Source organism: Triturus cristatus, chromosome 3_1 (assembly GCF_964204655.1).
Source record: "Triturus cristatus chromosome 3_1, aTriCri1.1, whole genome shotgun sequence".
Lineage (NCBI taxonomy): Eukaryota > Metazoa > Chordata > Amphibia > Caudata > Salamandridae > Triturus > Triturus cristatus.
The window spans coordinates 174983433-175000869 of NC_140583.1; the positions used below are offsets into that span (position 1 = coordinate 174983433).

Here is a 17437-nt window from a genome sequence, read left to right on the forward strand (position 1 = left end):
GGTCGTATGACTTAGATGGCCAGTACTTTTGTCAGGAATGCCTCCCTCATCGCCACACTCGCCATGCACTTCCTCATAAGCACTCCAGGCACAGCGAGCCAACTGCAGTGTTCAGGTGGTGCAGCGTTGCGAAGGATAAATTACAAATTTACGGGCCGAGTGACAGAGGCTCGCTAGAGTGCATCCGTCATCTTGGCTAGCCAGCCACGCCTCTTCAAAAACATTGCTCTTTGCCTTCAGGGCGGTCCAGGGTCTACCCTAGGGCTGTCTTATGTGAATTATAAATGAAAAGTTTGGGCCTGGTAAAATGTTTACTTTGCCAGGTCGAAATGGCAGTTTAACACTGCACACACACAGGCTGCAATGGCAGGCCTTAGACATGTTTAAAGTGCTGCTTTAGCGGGGTAGTAGCATTCAATTTACAGGCCCTGGGCACAGAAAGTGCTATTTTATCATGGGCATACAGGTAGATTAAATATGCCAATTGCGTATAAGCCAATCTAACATGTTTTAAGGAGAGAGTACAAGCACTTTTAGCAAAGGTTAGCAGGGGTAAAGTGTGCTGAGTCCTAAGTGCAGCAAAAACGAAGTCAGCAAAAACAGGACTTTTGAAGGCACAAGGTTAGGGGGGAAAACCACACCAAGGATGTCAGGCTTAACAAATGTCCCCCCAGCTGAAAGTGAGGACAACTTACTAACTCCTTGGGAGTTCTCTTCACTAAGGTGGAAGAACCTGGAGAGACCATCAGCATTGGTGTGGTCTTTTCCATGACGGTTTCCACTGTAAAGCCTTTTCTTGTAGAAAATTTGACCTCCTCAACAATTTGGGATTTTCACCCCTCATCTACATTAACCATCTGAAGGTCTGTCTGAACCTGGATGAGAGCACCAAATGGGTATGGTCTCAACTTCTTCAGTGCCCAGACCACTGTGAAGGCTTCTCTATTGCATTCCTCCTGTGTTTTTGGGGAAGTAACCTCCTACAGATGAAGGTTGAGCCAGAACCTCTTCATCCAGCTTTGAGACCACGACCCCTATGCCATGCTCTGAGATGTCCATATGGACAATTAATTATTTGGTGGAGAAGTCAGGGGCCTTGAGCACAGGTGCTCTGCACATGGCTTCCTGCAGGGTATCAAAAGTGTCCTGCCATGCGTCCGTCCATATCATCTGTCTGGACTGCTTCTTCTAAGTCTGCTCTGTCAATGGTGCAACAATGGTACTGTACCCCTTGACAAATCTCCTGTAATACCCAGTGAGGCCAAAGAAGGTTCTAACCTCTGTCTGGGTCTCAGGGGATTCCCAAGCTAAAATGGTTTCAATCTTTGCCCGAAGGGGCCGCAACTTGCATCTTTCCACTTGGTGACCCACGTAGAATATTGAACCCAGCTATATTTGGCACTTATGGGCCTTGCTAGTAAGGCTTGCCCTCTGAAGAGCCTGAATTGCTTGCCTGAGGTGGTACAGGTGGCCCCCTGAGCTAGAAATTAATACCGCAAAGTCATTTAGATAGGCGAAACTGAAGTTCTACAACCCAATTAGGACCTGGTTGACTAACCTCTGGAAGGTGGAAGGGGCGTTCTTCAATCCGAAGGGCATTAGCCTGAACTGAAAGTGCCCTTCTGGGGTGGATGACAAAGACCTCCCTTTATACCCCTCAGTTAGTGCATTCTTTCGGTACCCAGACATAAGTTCAAATGTGCTAAGGAATTTGGCAGCTCCCAACCGATGCATGAGCTCATTAGCTCTGGGGGTGAAGTGTGTGTCAGTCTTGGTGTCTGCATTGAGCACCTAGTAATTCCCACAGAACCTAAGATCTGGGATTGCACCTGGAGGGGCAGCCTTGGGGACCAACCCCATTTGGCTACACTAAGGGGTGTTCAATAAACCCTAACTCCAGCATCTTGGAGACCTCCTCCTCAATGCTGGCTCTTTCCTTGTCAGACTACCTGTAGATTTTACTCTTCACAGGTGTGCTGTCTGCAGTAACCATCTGAAGGTCTGTCTGAACCTGGATGAGAGCACCAAATGGGTATGGTCTCAACTTCTTCAGTGCCCAGACCACCTTGAAGGCTTCTCTATTGCATTCCTCCTGTGTTTTTGGGGAAGTAACCTCCTACAGATGAAGGTTGAGCCAGAACCTCTTCATCCAGCTTTGAGACCACGACCCCTATGCCATGCTCTGAGATGTCCATATGGACAATTAATTATTTGGTGGAGAAGTCAGGGGCCTTGAGCACAGGTGCTCTGCACATGGCTTCCTGCAGGGTATCAAAAGTGTCCTGCCATGCGTCCGTCCATATCATCTGTCTGGACTGCTTCTTCTAAGTCTGCTCTGTCAATGGTGCAACAATGGTACTGTACCCCTTGACAAATCTCCTGTAATACCCAGTGAGGCCAAAGAAGGTTCTAACCTCTGTCTGGGTCTCAGGGGATTCCCAAGCTAAAATGGTTTCAATCTTTGCCCGAAGGGGCCGCAACTTGCATCTTTCCACTTGGTGACCCACGTAGAATATTGAACCCAGCTATATTTGGCACTTATGGGCCTTGCTAGTAAGGCTTGCCCTCTGAAGAGCCTGAATTGCTTGCCTGAGGTGGCACAGGTGGCCCCCTGAGCTAGAAATTAATACCGCAAAGTCATTTAGATAGGCGAAACTGAAGTTCTACAACCCAATTAGGACCTGGTTGACTAACCTCTGGAAGGTGGAAGGGGCGTTCTTCAATCCGAAGGGCATTAGCCTGAACTGAAAGTGCCCTTCTGGGGTGGATGACAAAGACCTCCCTTTATACCCCTCAGTTAATGCATTCTTTCGGTACCCAGACAGAAGTTCAAATGTGCTAAGGAATTTGGCAGCTCCCAACCGATGCATGAGCTCATTAGCTCTGGGGGTGAAGTGTGTGTCAGTCTTGGTGTCTGCATTGAGCACCTAGTAATTCCCACAGAACCTAAGATCTGGGATGGCACCTGGAGGGGCAGCCTTGGGGACCAACCCCATTTGGCTACACCAAGGGGTGTTCAATAAACCCTAACTCCAGCATCTTGGAGACCTCCTCCTCAATGCTGGCTCTTTCCTTGTCAGACTACCTGTAGATTTTACTCTTCACAGGTGTGCTGTCTGCAGTGTCAGGGTAAAGCACAATAGAGAAACATACTGCCATAACAAATGGTGGCAATCTCTTTATTGCTCTAGGGTCAGTGTCTTGAAGATGCTTACATCCTCCACTGACCCATCCTATGCGTGACCAGGAGCATGGTTAACTCAGAACTTTCAAAATGAGTTTGAGGTGGTTGACGTAGAAAATCTTTAAAGGGTTCCTGGGAGTTTTGAGGTCCCCTAAGTCAGTTACCTCACTGCCACACACTTTCACCTCATAGGGCCCAGACAATGGACATGTAGGGCCATGGACTCCTCAGGCTCCCTCACCCACACTTTTTGTCCAGGCTGAAACTCGATCAGTGGCCTTCTGGTCATACTACTGTTTCAAGATCTCCTGGCTGCCTTCTAGATTTTCCTTAGCTTGCTTCCAGAAGAGTGTATGGAGTGCCAGCATGTAGCTGACCACATCCTGGGTGGTCTTCTTGGGAGTTTGCTCCCACCACTCATTTACCAGGCTGAGAGGTCCTTGTACTGGGTGCCCATACAGCAGCTCAAAGGGGCTGAAGCCAAACCCCTTCTGGGGCCCGCTAGGCACGCAGACAACAGGCATGGCAAGGGGACTTCTCACATCCACCTCAAGAGCTCTGAAGGACCCATGATCAAGCTGTTGAGAGGGTTCTTGAATCTCTCAACAAGCCCTTTAGTCTTTTGGTGATAAGGGGTAGAGGGTTTGTAGGTTACCCTACACTCTTTACACATGGCCTTCATGTATGCTGACATGAAGTTGGTACCCCTGTCCAACACCACCTCCTTGGTGAATCTCACAGGGGTAAATATTTCCATCAGTGCCCTAGCCACTCTTGGTGCAGTCACCATTCTGAGAACAGGAAAAGGGTGCAGATGAGCCTTGGGTTTTCCATCCCGACTTGCCACTAATCTGGCAAGTAGGATATGGCCTACGGAAAGAATCTGAGGCCCTCCTCATCTGGGGCCGATAGAAGTGGGTGGCAAGTCTATCAAGGGTCTTGTCTTGCCCTAGAATACTTTCCAGGAGAACATCATGAGCCAGTTCCATTATGAAGGCCCTGCAGCACTCGGGGACCACCGGCACACCTGTTGCCACAGGCTCAGGAACCTTCAGCTTTCTATACAGTTCTGCCAGTAACTCAGTTGAACATCAGAGGTGTCATTAGCTGCGTGGACCTCAGCCTGGCACTGTACGCCCTCAAGAGTAGGGCACTCCATCTGCTCCTGCAGAACTCCTCCCTGCTGCCAGGTGGCCAGCTCAGATATGTTCCTCAGGGTGGCAACATCCTCCTCTGTAGCTCCAGTGCACCCCCCTCAGGTTCAGCCTCCTTCAGGACTGTTGGAGTTTCAGGAGTGGGTTCCTTCCACACCTTGCCTTTCCTCCTTTTGGTAGGCACCTGGCCCATTCTTCCAGGCTCCAGATAATGCTGACTACCTTCTTGTATGTCCATAGACTGTGTGGTCAGGCACCTCCACTCAGGCAACCCTAACATCTCGAAGTGAAACCTGAGCTCCACCTCTTTCCAGACGGTGTGCCTCAGGTCATTGCCAAGCAGACAATTGGCAGGCATGGACAGACCACAGCTACCCTCCAGAAACCTGAGAGCTCCCCTCACTCAAAGTGAACTAGAGCCACTGGGTAGTGGTCGGGCCCGTTTCCTAAGAAGCAATGCTCTCAAGATGCCCTCCTTCTGGCAGCACCAACTCTGAGATTTATATTTCAGACTATCTAGGTGGCCAAATGGGGGAAAGGAAAATTAGGCTGTGTGGTGCAGAGAAGGAGACCTGGTAGGAACAGGGTTAGTCAGCAATTCGTAGTTCTATTTTCCCAAAGAATTGCCTTTACATTTCACAAAAGAAAATGTTGGTTGTTGAAGATTGGAACAGCTCTCTTAAATTGAGAAAACATCTTGGTTGTTTGGCTCCTCAATGTGATAGCTCCTTTCAAAACCAAACATGACCAGCAGCTGCAGCTGAATGGACACAAACTCTTCAAATAATTGTGCAATCTCAGAAAGTAGTACCCACAAGCAAGTTCATGAACTTACACATGCTGCCAAAGGGAATCAACAATGAAGTCATCGGAGTTAGCACAAACAGATGAGTCATCAGGTGCAGCAGATCATTTGAGCATGTTCCAGAGGTACCCCTGTTGTCAAAGGGAAAAAACAATTAAGTCACCAGAGTCACAACAAACAAATGAGTCCCATAGTAAAGCCTCTGACTAATATAAGTATTAATGTGCATAAAACAATAAAAAATAAAAACATTACAGTAATACAGAAGTTCTTGTTGTTTAAGCATTTGAACATTACAGGTACAAACATGATGATTAGATGGACTTTCATTACTTGCTTTAATACATGCAACAAGGAGTTTGTAGCATACCTTCCCCCTCTCTACAAGTCCATCTATTAAAGGGAAACAGAGACTTTCACTGGTGGTGGCAAGCAGGGAAGCAAAGTAACAGCAGGGGAGAATGAATGGCAGTTGCAGGCTCCCAGGAATCTTCTTTTGGACTATGCCCTTCCAAGGCAACAAGATATCATGGGTGACCATGGCATATTTTCATATTTGTGATTGCACTAACTTCATACTTTCAGTGTTTACTTATCAACACCGAGGGTGGTCGGGAGCCAGATTTGGACACAGCTGGTTTTAACAAGGTAGTATGAAAAACAGGTTGAATTTTCATTGACCGGGACAGTTTAAGCTTACATTTAATTGATGAATCTGAGAGAGTACTTCAAATTGCCCAATGAAACATGAGTGACAATGATAATGGTGTTTGAAGGTTCAGATCCATCTCTCTGCACCTCTTTCCAGCCAAGTTCATTGAGAAGGCAACCAACGCCCAACTTTCCGAGGTCATCGAGGCAAACCACATCCTAGACCACTCGTAATCTGGCTTCTGGAGAAATTATAGTACGGAGCCCGCCCTCCTCACCATCACAGATGACGTCCGTACCCTCCTCAACTGAGGCAAAAGTGCAGCCCTCAGCCTCCTGGACCTTCCGGCCACCTTCAACATCGTCTCACACCGCACAAGACTCCATGACGCTCGCATCCACAAAAATGCCCTGGAATGGATTTGATCCTTCCTCACCGGCCAAATACAGAGAGTCAGGCTACAACCATTCCATACGGATCCCACAGAAATCAGCTGTGTAGTGCCTCAGGGCTCCTCCCTGAGCCACACTCTCCTCAACATCTACCTGTCCCCTCTCGCAGCAGTCATCAGGGATCACAGACTCAACATTGTCTCCTACGCCGATGACACCCAGCTGATCCTCTCCCTTGCCAATGAACCCACATTTGCCTAGAGCAACTTCCATGACGCCCACTGAATGTAGGACAGGTGCCTCAAGCTAAACTCAAAGAAGACTTAAGTCCTCATTTTGGGCTCCACTCCCTCTGCTTGGGATGACTCCTGGTGGCCTGCAGATATTGGACCTCCACCAACACCCACAGACCACGCAGGAAATATTGGCATCATATTGGACTCCACACTCACCATGAACCACCAGTCTCATCATCCTGCTTCCACATGCTATGCCTGCTTCGAAAGATCTTCAAGTTCATCCCCACCGAGTCCAGAAAGACAGTCCCCTATCATCAGCAGCAGTCTTGACTACGGCACCACACTCTACGCCGGCATCACCCAGAAACTCCTCAAGAAACTACAAAGCATCCAGAGCACCTCCATCACACTCATCCTCAACCTACCCTCCGCAGCCACATCACCAGCTACCTGAGAGACCTCCACTGGCTCCCAGTCAACAAAAAGATCACCTACAAGATCCTCACACACACCTACTGACATGGGACCTGCATACCTCATCTACAGCCTCTCATTCCACGCACCCACCAGAGACCTCTGCTCTGCTCAACTGGCCCTAGCTGCCATCCCAAGGACTCGTAAGACCACAACTGGGGGAAGATCCTTCTCCTACCTCACAGCAAAGACCTGGAACACCCAGTCTCTCCCCCTAAGGCAATCATCTTCACTGCCCCTATTTAGGAAGGACCTCATTCAGCTTCACTGCCCCAATTTAGGAAGGACCTCATGACCTGGCTCTTCGACTGAACCACAGTGCCTTGCGACAGATCTGCAGTCTTCCCCCCAAGCACCTTCAGACCCTTAAGGGGGAGTAGTTGCAATTTACCAGCCACTTGATTGATTACTTTTTTTGTAGCAAGCCCACACTTTATCTCCAGGCGAGTAATTTGGACCAGGCTGTAGACAATGGTCAGTTAGCTGTTTGTACTGAGTCTTGGCTTTTATGATTTTGTGATGCATTGTCTGTGCTAGATGCACCATGTGTTTGAGGCGCAGAGTGAGACTTGGAATGGAAATGTGACTTAAGGTGTTTTAATATAAATAGATACCTAGGGTGATATCCATTGTTTGAGTAGAATGGTAACATATGAAGGGATGCATGATATGAGTTGTTGTAAGTGAACTTGGCCATGTGCAATTCACATTTGGTGAGTTTACAATAATCCCATGTTTTCTTAAAATTGTTAGGATAGTTTCCACATTGATGATGTGGTCATTTTGAGACTGTGGCTAGATAAGAATGTTGCTGATATATATGATCACAAATTTGCCTAGAAATGTGTATAGTACAATGGTGGAAAATAATTGGAATGCCGATGGAGCATTACATATTCCAAATGGCATCATACAGTACTCAAACAGCCCATAACAGGTCCGAAAAGCCATCATTAATTTGTTCCCAAGCCTAGCACAGACCAAATGCTATGCTCCCCTTAGATCAAGTTTAGTATACAAGTTAGAATCTTTAACTTGATAGTAAGTACTGGGATGAAAGGAAGGGTGTAACATTTTTTAAAGTCACGTTATTGAGAGCCCTGTAAACAGTGCAGGGCCAAAGCTTCCCAATGCTTTTTACGACAAAGAATACGGGTGAGGCTGCTGGAGATTTTCATGGTCGAATAAATCCATTGTGGAAATATGGCATTCATATACCCATTTGAGGAGGAAATATCTCTGCAAGGCAAGGTTATATCCTGCTCAGCAGCTGTTGGGATAAAATGTGTGATCACTGGCACCCTGGTTGCAAAATGTATCAGTTTTTGACAAGATTGGCAACACCTTTTTGAGGGAAAAGTCATGTTCCTTTAGCCCAGAAATCAGCTGGAGGACTGATAGACTTGATTAATCTTTTTACGTGATTCCCAGGCTACCATATTAACTTGACGATGAGCCAAGGTTGCTTAGGTGACATGTCCTTCATTGTAAGCACTGCTTTCTCAAATACATGGCCATTTACATCAGTATGGTACTGAAATTTATGGTACAGGATGACCACTACCCATTGATAGAGAAGACTAATTCAGATTTTAAATGGTGGAAACATCTCAATCTGTCACTCAATCTGACACTCTGGGGGACGGTGCAAGTGGGGAAAATGTAGTGCCCAGGTGCAATAAGCAATTACGTCTTCGGAATGTTACTACTAACCTTTACCAAGACTATCTTGAGACAGATGGATAAAGTATACACGCATAGAGGAATTGGTGATCAACTATACTAGATAGGTGTGAGACACCTGACAGTCTAATCCTATTATTCAATCCTCTCGTGATGCATGGCAGTGGAATCATAATTTGCTAGGTGACCCAGAGCAACTTCCTTATTACATAACACAGGGATTAGAATTGGACAGGAAGAGATTAGTTTGAGTAGATGCAAAGTTGTTTTAAATGAACTTTGTGGTGGGCTTGATTTGAAATGGGTTTTTTAAGTCCTTTTTGGACCCCATCTTGAATATAATCTGCCATTAACACTGCTGACGCAGGCCCTAAAAAAATTGATTAGGGTTAAAACCAAATGTGTTGGGGCATTTGCCCATTCAGAAGTGCATATATGCATTGAAGGCATGCAAGGGTGCTATATCAGGCATGTATTCATTTCTCATTGAGCATGCCTTTTATTAAGATACCTTGAGCGAGTTACAATCATAGTGGGAAGGTTGCCTCTAAACACGCTTCAAGGAGGAGGGTCATGACGTTGAGGCAAGAATATGACGAAGGGTTGAGAGAAGCACATTTAAAGTATAGTTACTTTTCTTGAAATTGGTGGCACTGGTCCCCGATTAAACTTTACACAGCCAAATTGTGTCAACATTCTGGATATTGGTGCTGCAGGAGGGATAGTGAAGACATTGTGCATCTTCTGTGGGAATGTGAAAAGGTGGTTACTTACTGGAAACAGGTCTGATGTATTCTTAAACAAGAATATGACACAACACTGGATTTTACTGCTACAATAGCAATTTTCCATAACCCTTCTGTGCTCTAAGTTTGTTCTTCCTTGGTGAGACGATGGCTGTCGATGTCCCTAGCGATAGCAAAAGTAAGGATATCGCAATTTTGGAAATCTACTTTGGTCCCTATGTATAGACAGTCATTAGAAGCTATGCATGGCATAGCAAAGCTTGAAAAACTAATCTACAGTGTTAGTAGCAGACTGACACACTATGAGGCGGTGTTGGGATGCTGCTAGAATGTGTAGGCCAGCTGGAGTGGTGGATGATCAGTTCTCTTTTCTTCCTGAAGCTGACTCTGGCCTTCCTTTTCACCTCCTTTGGATGGAATACGAGTTGTATAATGGTGCTGGAGGTTTGAGTGGGAGATGCAGGGGTAGATTGAACTGTATCTCACATGTATAGCATTTCTCTGTGCTATTCATGTGAGATTTCTTCTCTTAGGCTTTTTCTTTCAAGGTGACTCAATTAGTGTATCTATTAACCGATGTGGAAATGTGTTGAGTTAGTCACATGTGACCGTACATGGCATATGGCTGTTTTATGGTACAACGCATCATTGTAGAGACTGCCCTCATTGTGGGTTTTGGATTGTGATGGGGTTGTTTTATATGTCCGTATTGATATAAATGACTGTTAGCATTTTGTGCCTCAATAGAGAAATATTATAAACAAGCATTGTCCATATCCTTGGTGCAACAACATCAACTGTTGCATGGCTAAACACTTATAAGGTCCCAAAGGCAAGACCTATTGGCTATGCCAATGCTTGTGCTTGACAAGCTTCTCTAATCCATTGCATAGGAAACGTCTCAATGATAACATGTTTATTTTAAGGGGAAAAAAAGAAGGGTTAAGGCTCAAAATAAGTGTTAGTCATATTGTGGATAATTGTAATTTGATAAATGACCTAGAACAATGATTTACATTGTGTGAGTAAATACAGTATGCTTAAGAACAAATGTGATTTGTGAACGGGCAGTAATTTACAATAGTACCATTACTTTAGTGTTACATTCACTATATCTCTTCTACATATTGTTCTCCACACAGGAATCATTGCACTCCCAGCAGTAGTTGATCGGTAAAAATCTTTGATAAGTGGCTAGTTCTCCTCAGTGCTTTAATCTGTTAGAATAGTACACAGGAATGTCATTGCTTTTTGCCAGTGTAAATAATGTTTCTCAGATGTAGAAATGTAGCTAGCATCATTTTGTTGGTGTATGCAGCAACAGCTTTATATTGCAGTCTAGATGTTCTGCACATGTATTTAACCTCTTTAATATAAGTTAAGACATTGGATGTGCATCCCATAAAAAAACAAGAAAAATCTGAAGTTATGGCTTGGCGATGCCATGCTTAGATCAATGCCAAGAGACTCCACTGGGGTGGTGGTTCCTACAAAAATGTAAGTCAGTCAGAATGCCAGAGGCCTCGGCTTTGGTCACAAGCTTTGATTGTGATTAATTTGTATCCTCAAATTTCATAATCCTGTGAAGTGCGGACTCAATGGACCTGGAGTACATTTGTCGGTGTTCATTTAAATGAAATAACGAGGAGGGAAACTAGAATGAAGAATAAGCAACTTCTCTTTGTGTCATATCGTGGGAGGGGATGGAGACACGAGGAGCCCTGAAGTATCTCCACACAGAAACCTCGGGCACTGGGCGGGTTGGACAGACAGCTGCTTCAGCAAGCGACTTGGCAGCTTTCTGTGTAAGAGTTGGCTATGCAATCGGGTACTGGTAACACCTGATGCTTAGTGCACTAAACACCAGCATAACTGTTGTGTTTACGCGCACGCGCAAAAAAAAACACGCGAGTGGTGCGCGCGAAAGGAGAGGCCTGTGCACGTTCACGCTCACATGCACGCAGGCTTTAGGCCACTCTGGTAGCACTTTGAAAACCCTTTTACTAAAGATCTCGCCTGAGGTAGTGCATGCGCTAGCGCTCAGGCGAGACCTAAAAAAGAATATCTGTATCAAGAAAATAGATGATTGCCTGTACAAAGGAAATTACCTTTTCTTCAGTTGTTGGTATACACATTTTAGTGGTCAGGGATAGGTCCCACAAATGTTTTCCAACCTGTGTGTGTAAATACATATATCTATTTAAAAGACTTTTTGCACAAAGTTGAATTTCCAAAGCAATTTGGCCTTTGCAGAAATAGTAGTAGTTTCCAGAACCTCTGCTGTATACTGTAACTGTAGTAATACTGGTGTGATTTGCACAATGTAACAAGAGTGGATAAATGAATGAATTAAAAAGTATCCTAAAAAGGGTATGCTGGTGCTCATTCCAATCATAGAGTTAAGCGAAAAAGTTAGATAAAGAAACAGCACTTAAAGAGAGAACATTTGAGTCTTTAGTTTTTTCATAAAGATTGAGTTAAAATAATTTGTCAAAGATTTGTGGTAAGCTGCCCCCCCCCAGGTTTTAACGGCAGGGGTAGGGTATAGTAAGGATATTGACTGAGGTTGAACGAACGGCTCGTATGAGCACATAGGGTTTGAACTGTTAGATGTACCTGGGTCCTGTTAATTTCTCAGCTTTGTGGCAAAAGACAAGCACTTTGAAAATATATATTTTCTCAATATTGAGCCAATGGAGATTTTGATGTCAGATATGACGAAACTTCCTCAGGCTTAGTAGTAGTTATGCAGCCTTGAACAGAGATTTTAATTTTCAGGCAGTGCAGGAAATTTGTTTTTCAATAATCCTTCCCTGGCTGTGACTTGTGTAACTGCTTTCAAGTACACAGTGGGTATGTAAGGGGGAACCTTCAATAAATTTGGGAGGAGAAAGACACATGTGGAAATATTTTTCGGAAATATGTTCTTGAAAGGAATGTTGTATATCATATATGACACATAGACTATTAGAACTGGCATTTTCTGGTTGGCTAAGGCGATGCCCCAGCCAGGCATGTCCTTACTGTTGTGTGCCTTTGAAGTTGTGGAGTGGTTCAAAGGGCCTCTCTCTGAACCACAGGTGTCTCCCCTAAATGTCAGTCCTGTCTGCCATTAGGCCATGGAATGCATATATTAATCTTTGTGGGACCATGCTCCAGAGGCTAAGTGTAAAAACTTCTTCTTCCAATCCATCCAATGGACAAAAGCCTTAACGTCCATGCTCTGTACCAAATCAATAAATAAATATACCTCATGGTTGTAGACTATCCATTATTCCCTCTCCAATCTTCAAAGATGATCTCGCCATTTCCTTATACAACAATGGGATCATTCTTATTCAATCATCGGATCAAAACCTAGAACAGTTTGCCAAATTCTTTATGAGGATTAAAAATTCAATGGCTAACAATGTAACTCCTTCACTACAAGATCAAGTTCTAACAACTACAGTGAAACCCAATGCGTTGCTACCAATGCTACCTCCTACATGCCATCTTCATCTCCTACCGGAGATCAGGTGGAGCTTACACTGTGCGCCATTGGGGAATCCTCTGGGGTCGAACCAAGGACGCATATAGCTTCTAAAGTATGTCTATACCCCAACTCATTGAATTTCCCTGATCCCTCTAAACATACGGCAGTGAAACACCCCGCTATAGTTTACAACAATCAAGGGAACTCTGCACACCTTTAGGAAGAGCCTCAAGGCCTGGCTCTTCGGCTGATTCGGAGCTGGATGTAGAATGAGGCAGTGGAGCCTCTCAGAAGAAGGAGGCAGGTGTACGTTCCTCAGAATCACATGCAGGTCATCTGGGCATAATGGCTAGTTTGTGTTGATACCGATCACACCAGACTGGTCCAGTCACACACAATGAACATTTGCAAATGCCCTACCTCCCTAGAAATTAGCCACAACGTTGGGTGCATGGTGATATGGGTCACACCAGACTATTTCAATCACACACAACGAGGAGTTGCAAATTCCATACCTCCCTGGAAAAGAGGCACAATTTATGGTGCGTACTGATATGGGTCACACCAGACAGTTGCAGTCAAGTACACAAGCGCAAGTTCAACAATGCCTCACGAGGTAGAATAAGGCACTACTACTGTTATGTCGCCACCTCTGAGGGTTGCAACCTGTGAATCAGACCCCGCACACAATGTACATGCATTCAGCATGTTGCACGAGAGAGATGCAACATGAAGTGGGCCATTTTCTATCCCACAAACTGGTGAATCCACTTACCAACTAGACGCTTATGAATGCCGAGGACCTCATGATGCCGTTGCCACATGCCTTAGATGTGGGCAAGACTTCTGGAGCTCCACACAAGGCAATCCGGTCTCCAGGCACAATTCTTAGTTCCACACTCATGCCACACTCAGAGTCTGGATCCAACAAACAATGTGTGCACAGCTCTCCAGGTGTCACGAGTAGACTTTTGGGTCCCTCGTACGAGATCTTTGAGGTCCCTGAGACCTCCGAAAGAACAGTTGGAAAGCCAATAAGCCCTTGGAGAGCACGCTTCAGGGTGCCATATAGCAGCAGGTAGTCAGCCCAGGCCAGCCACTGTTCAGGAAGGGCACACGGTCCCTTTCAATGGCAGTAATCCTCCTTTTGCACAGCAGATTCCTTTGGCAGTGTGCACCATGCAGTTTCAGGAATTCTGGATTCACGTCCACATCCCCACAAGATTATTTCTGCCCTGCTGAAGTAAGGCACCAGTAGTTATACTATCATGTGCCTTTGAAGTTGTGGAGTGGTTCAAAGGGTCTTCCTCAGAACCAAAGGAGTCTCCCCTAAATGTCAGTCATGTCTGCCATTAGGCCCTGGAATACATATAGTAATCTTTTGTGGAATATGCTCTTGTTCCAGAGGCCTAGTATAAAAACTTCTTCTTCTAATACATCCAATGGAGAAGAGCCTTAACGTTAATGCTCTGTGCCAAATCAATAATACCTCAGGTTTTTAGACCATCCATTATTCCCTCTTCAATCTTCAAAGTTGATCTCGCCATTTCCTTATACAACAATGGGATCATTCTTATTCAGTCATTGGATCAAAACCTAGAACACTTTGAAAAATCCTTCATGAGGATAAAAAATTAAATGGCTAACAATGTAACTCCTTCCCTACAAGATCAAGTTCTAACAACCACTGTGAAACCCCAATGCGTTGCTGCCAATGCTACCTCCTACATGCCATCTTCATCTCCTACCAGAGATCAGGTGGACCTTACACTGTGCACCATTGAGGAATCCTCTGGGGAGGAACCAAGGCCTCATATAGCTTCTAAAGTATGCCTATACCCCAACTCATTGAACTATCCTGATCCCTCTAAACACATGGCAGTGAAACACCCCACTATAGTTTACAACAATCTAGGGAACTCTTCACACCTTCAGGAAGAGCCTCAAGACCTGGCTGTTAAGCTGACCCAGAGGTGCACCCCCCCGCCCAGCACCTTGAGACCCTCATGGGAGAGTAGCGTGCTTCCTTATTCCCTGACTGATTGATTTAGGGAACTTGAGGGCTACTACCCTCTCCCCATCTATTACAAACTCACCCACGGGTAAGTCCCTCTCCTGCAACACACCTGCCAACCCACGAGTCTCATCGGACTTACTACTCAAGTCACAGAGTGAAGGTATCAATTTCACACCTCTTACTACCATCTTTAGCTCCCCATAGGTAAGTCCCTCTCCTGCAACATGCCCACCAACCCACAAGTCTCATCAGACTTACAACCCAAGTCACCCAGTGAAGGTATCAATTTGACACCTTTTACTACCCATCTCTCACTACCCACCTCAAATACACCATCCTTGATTCCAGCAATTGCACGTCAACTCCCCCAATAGCTTCCTCCTCTCTTATGAGGCATCCTCTCATCCTACTTCCTCCCTTCCTTACGGATGAATCTCATTCTCAGTCTACTACCGTACCTTCCATGCACATGATAAACCCTCCCTACAGTAAAGATAAGCTGGTTGACATCAAGAATGATCTTAAAGGAGTTAAAGAGAGCCTCCAGAACGTATTATACTTCTTTTTGAAAATGAAGAAGTTAGGGGATCTCAGTATGACTTCGGAGATTAAACAACCTAATCTCTCCACAATGCTAAAATACTTCCGGAAATCTAAGCCAGGGATAACATAGGGAATCCTCACTGGAACACGCGGCCTTATCCGAACATCACTCCAGAGCCAATAGGTTTACCGATCACCTGACTGATGTGGACATTCATTCCTTATTACTATCCTACAAATCAGATCATATTGAATCTGCTCCCTCTGCATTGAATTTACAAACTATTCCCTCCAATCAGATTAGGGAACCCAGTGTCAACCTCAGAACTACGGGCCAGAAAAACTTACTATCTGTCGAAACATCTCACTTCAAAACCGTTGTGACCAAATCTCACATCAAATCGATGCTTATTAATTGCAGATCAGCTGTAGGATATGCAGCTGACATTGCAGACCTCATACTCTCAGATAAACTAGACCTCCTAACTGAAACTTGGCTCAAGGACACTTCAACACCAATGCTGGACATTCTAGTTCCCCCCGAATAAGACATAATTAGAATAGACAGACTAGTTAGAATTGGAGGTGGCATTGCCGGCATCCATCGATCTTATCTCTGCTTGAGACAGATACACTCAGCACCGATGTCCTCCTAAGATCTTCCAGAACTCAAAATCTTGAACAATGACAAGATATGTTCTCTCCACACTATCTGCCACCCCTCGGGAAATAATCCTGATCTCTTTTGGGCTCCACGCTAGCTCTCCACAGCTTGATAATGCCCAAGACTGGTCAGACAGAAAGGATATAGAATAGATCATTTATGGACACAATTTACCATATCTTTATTAAAGAGGTGGGAAAGAAGGATCTTGTGGGATAATATGTCAAAGTCTGCAGATAGGTCAGGTAAAATAAGGACATCCTCCAAACCGGAATGGATTGGTACGTGAAGATCCCCAAAACACCAATGAGAACTGATTCAATGCTAAAACCCTGTCTCAATCCTGATTGATGAGGATAAAAGTCCAGTACATTTTTTCCAGATCATATTGTGTTGACATACCAATAAATTTTTCTGAAATTAGGGGTTAGATAAAACACTCTGCTTCTAAGGGAGGAAAGTTATCCAGAATTGATATTGTTTTAGAAGGAATGCAGGTGGCTGGATGAGTTGGAGGGAGGGCCAAGGATGTATTAGGAGGTGATTCTAGTTCAAAGGATTGATGAATCTTAAAGATAATGATGTAAAAAAGGAGAAAGCTTCTCACAGCAGGAGAGTGAGGCACAGCATATGGAAACCTCGAGAGCTAAGGGTCAGATGAAGGAAGCCAATTTGTGGCCACAAACCCTATGACCCATTAAAATCACAGGGCATGTAACCACTAAATGTCATTTTAATGTGCATTAAACCCATTTTGATATTTGGTAACAGGTTACCAGATTGCAAAATGAGTTTAGAAGGGCATATAAAATTGCTATTTAAAAGGAGTGTTTAAGGGACCGGTTCTAAATACCGATTCACTTTGGTATGCATCAATGGTTTGCAACTCAAATCCGGTCCCGTAACATTTAAATTTTACCAGCTCCCAACATGGGGTAATAAGCAATATGCAAAAGGAAATGGGGCGCCTAATAATCCTGTCCCCTTTGTGTTTGTAAAAAAATAATTATTAGGCAGTAGGCAGTAGTCTGGGGGCCACTGTCTACTGTGAAACAAAAATGTAAAAAATGTTTTTAAATGCTGTCTCATTTCCTCTAAGTATATAAAAAACTATCAGAGACATGGTGGTGATCGCAGACCACCAATCCTGTGACAGCCACCTGTCACAGTGATTTGCAATTTGTGACCTACCTATTGTTGAGGTAGTTTGGATTGATTTCTACTAGATTAAGGATTTTCTAATATGACCGATTAGTGCATAGGTTGGATCGCAAAACTCCACGCTGGTCATAAAAACACTTGTTGCCATTTTTTGATCAGTGTTTTGTAAATGTGGTCCTAATTTCCCATTTTATTTTCAAAGAATTTGATTGCAGCAAGACAAATAATTTTCTAATATTTGTATTAGG

The 17437-nt window shown here is 44.6% G+C and overlaps 1 protein-coding gene across 1 annotated transcript in view; it reads left to right on the forward strand.

The window, feature by feature from the left end:
• ANO3 (anoctamin 3) overlaps positions 1-17437 on the forward strand; it is a 1942403-nt gene that overhangs the window by 1052292 nt on the left and 872674 nt on the right. The gene's annotated exons all lie outside the window — the stretch shown is intronic.